At 41.0% G+C, this 3,699-nt stretch overlaps 1 protein-coding gene across 4 annotated transcripts in view; it reads left to right on the plus strand.

The window, feature by feature from the left end:
- The window catches only part of bcar1 (BCAR1 scaffold protein, Cas family member), a 65,813-nt gene that overhangs the window by 40,694 nt on the left and 21,420 nt on the right, over positions 1-3,699 (plus strand). The window lies entirely within an intron of this gene.

Below are 3,699 nucleotides of genomic sequence, written 5' to 3' on the forward strand. Positions count from 1 at the left end.
GTGTCTGTGCATGTGAGTGATTCCTGTCCAGGCGTCCACTTCATAAAGACCTGCTTTTATTTAAACGTTTCCATGTCTGCATTTTTATAGATAACAACATTCTAAAATTGGCCTTGTGTTGGTGTGATCCTTCAGTGTGTGTGTGTGTGTGTGTGTGTGTGTGTGTGTGTGTGTGTTTCTTCGTGGGATCTTGCCTCTATGTGTAGCCGTGTTGTGTCTCTTTTTGGTCATTTTAGTTTTTCGGGGTTGTTTTGGGTCACTTTGGTCATTTTGCGTCTCTTTGTAATTGGTTTGTGTTGCTCTTTGGTAGTTTTGCCTCTGCTTTTCACATAATGTTTTTTCCATATCTGTGTCTAAAATGTTGGAAAAAGCTAGCGCAAGTAACATAAATAACACTTAAAAGGTTTAAAGACAAAACTAAAGAAGTCCGACTACAATCATTAGATCCGGGAAAAGTCTTTCTAAGTACATTCCTTTGGCTTAGGCGGTGCCCGAAACAGCTCGGCGGCTGCACCTTAACCTTAAAACGGCGGGTAAAAACCTGTGACCGTGTCGGGCCTTAGTAACCATGTTCTGTATTTCTCTATAGAGAACAGCAGAGACAAGTCAGAGAGGTGTGTTCAGCACTCCCACTGGAAGCAGAGCTGGTTGGCTCTGGAGTGTGTGCACGAACAGTCACTGATACTGGAGAAACCTGGGGGGGGGGGGCTGAGTGCAACAGTGTGAATCACTGACTCCATGTCAGAGTAACCCAGCGGCTGCAGTTGCTGTTTGATCCCCCCCCCCCCCCAGTACGTCACAAAGCAAAGCTTGGTCAGGTGCCGGATCTACATGTCGGTGTAAGGTAATTGGGGTCAATGCCGATCCCCAATCAGTTTAAAAAGGCCAAAATCATCTCAGATCCAGTACTACGATCGAGATCTGGACATCCCTAGTTTCTGCTGCTGCCACTGCATAGCATACTTTAAAGTTAGACAGAAACGTGACATAATATTACATTATTTTATATTATAACGGCTAATATTCACACTTATGAATCCACCCTCAAGTCCACGTCTCTGGTTATTTTACTGTAAAACACCAGAGCTATTCCATCTATTTTTACTACTGTTGTGGATAACTGCTCAAAGCAAAATGAATGTTTGGAGCAACTTTTGGAGGAAGTGGACACACATAGACACTCCTAAGTGTTAATGACCTCAGGGACACCAGCGGGTTACTCACAGCTCTCTTTACATGCAGCCCGGCCCATCTCACATCCTTAATGCAACGAGACGTCTGTCTCCCAACAGTAACACTTAGTCTCATTGCAAAACAGCCTAAAACAACACCGACAACACGTAGCAGTACAATACGGATCACTATTGTCTTTGTAAAAGTCCATCACTGCATAAACTAAGTCTCCTCTACCATAGAAAGGTCACTTCTTTATTGCACAGTATATGTCACAGAATTGAATCAGAGATTGATTTCTTTGCCATTTCTGCAGAGTAATTCCAGGTGCACCAAATAAAACTCATGTAATTTAATGTAATTTCTCAGCAATTTACATACATTAAAACACAATTTGTCCTCATCCTTTAACCCAGTGCACCACCCACGTGCAGAACAAAACTACATATTCACTATACATGCATGTACATGACAGATATAGAAAAAGTACAATGGTAGTCTAGTTGTCATCCACATTATACCTTATATCCTCTTGCAATACAATGGCAAATAATCTTTTTGCATTTCTGATTATCCTTCTTCAGCAGATGTCCAGACATCCAGCATCCAGATCCCCTCCAGTTATGTTTTTAAGCCTCTGATTTCAATAAGAATAATTTATATCTGACATGGTTCAAAGAAGGCAAAGAAAAAGTTCAATTTTCTCACACAAACTTCTTAAAATGACATCTACTTTCTTTCTCATTGAAAAATCCACAATATGAAAATTCAAATATTTTTCTCCGACTTTACTGAAAAATCCAATTTCAGCATACAGTATGTGCTCTGGAGGTTTTAGAGTAGGTTTGCCTGTGCGAGCGTGCATGCGTGTGTGTTTGTGTGTTTGTGCGTGTGTGTGTGTGTGTGTGTGTGTGTGTGTGTGTGTGTGTGTGTGTGTATAAATGTGCGTGGGTGGGTGGGTGTGAGTGTGTGTTAAGCCGGCACAGGCCGTACTACCCTGTAATAGTCAGAGAGGGAGGAAAGCAAGCCGAGTTCAGACTTGGATGACAAATATTGGTTTAGTTTCAAAGAGACTGAAGGGAAGTGTTTCTTTTTGCACGCTGTGTGTGTGTGTGTGTGTGTGTGTGTGTGTGTGTGTTTGCTGTGTTGTAAATGAATGATGATAATGTATGCAGTGTAATATGATCCCCAATCTGTTCACTAAATGTTGGAAAACTGCAGGTCAGATTTTGAATGTTAATCCCACTCATATTGATTGAACCGTATTTATGGTTTTATGTTTGTCGAGCCCAGACTTTACCCACGCTCAGTCAGCGAAAGCAGTTCATTGTCCTTGTGCTTTGCCCTCTCTCAGGCTGCATGCTAACACACGTAACATGCATTTCATTTATGAAAATGAATTAGGATATGGCTGTAGCTGCCATTCTAATTATGTGCCCAGCTGTTGCTGGGAGTTTTCTCTTTTCTTCACATGGAAGGACAGACACACTCCCCATGGCTCAACACACAGCGGCTGGGCTCCAAATGCATACTACATACTCATTCTAAGTATCTTTAAAAAGCCTGTATGGATACTAAATGTGCTTCATTTTTGAGTGTGCTATGACTGTACTGGACCACACCGAGTCAACATGTGTTGCTTTTCAGACAGCAAATCCTGTGACTATGACATGGAAGAGTAGAGTTTCCATCTAAGAGTCAGTGTTGGTTTCTTTTAACCGTAACCACAATCTAAAAGTACAGATGCCCAAACAGCCTGGGTTCTGCACCTGAGGCCCCCTGCACACTGCCTGGGGGGTGTGAGCATGGCGTTTCTGTTGCGTATCAGACGCGTTTTCTTTGTCTTTGCACACCAGAAACACTCTCCTGATGCTAGCCTTGTCTGTACACATGTATGTTTTCCATTGATAAAATGATATATGGGGAGAGAGCTGTGGAAATGTACTGCACTTAAACAATAGTATACTTTATGTTAAACATAAATAGATACTGATTTGATAACAGCAGAGACCTCTTTGGCAGTATTGACTGGAGCCCAACCGATATATTGACGGGCCGAAATTAGACATTTTTCGATCTATTGGATCAAACTTATAACTTATAACTTAACGTTATCATATTACGTTAGTGAGAACTCATAAATAACTACAAATAACTAATCTGTTAATGTTTTGTTACGTGGGTCAGAGCCTTAAGTCAATAAACCATAAGAACTAATACATGTATTGAAAATGTGTGAAAAAACAAATAAAATGTGTTTTCCATCCAATTTTACTAAACACTCTTTATTGTTGTTGAGATATGCTTATTTTTATGAGGTGTTATTTTTTTTTAAGATAATTCTTTGGGCATTTTGGCCTTTATTTTGATAGGACAGATAAATACATGAGAGGGGAGGGGGGGGAATGACATGCAGCAAAGGGCCGCAGGTCGGAGACCAGTCATTAAACAGTGGTGTGAAAAAGTGTTTGCCCCCTTCCTCATTTCCTGTTCCTTTGGATGTTTGTCACACTTAAGTGTTTCGGA

The sequence above is a fragment of the Etheostoma cragini genome, chromosome 8, assembly GCF_013103735.1.
Source record: "Etheostoma cragini isolate CJK2018 chromosome 8, CSU_Ecrag_1.0, whole genome shotgun sequence".
NCBI classification, from domain to species: Eukaryota; Metazoa; Chordata; class Actinopteri; order Perciformes; family Percidae; genus Etheostoma; species Etheostoma cragini.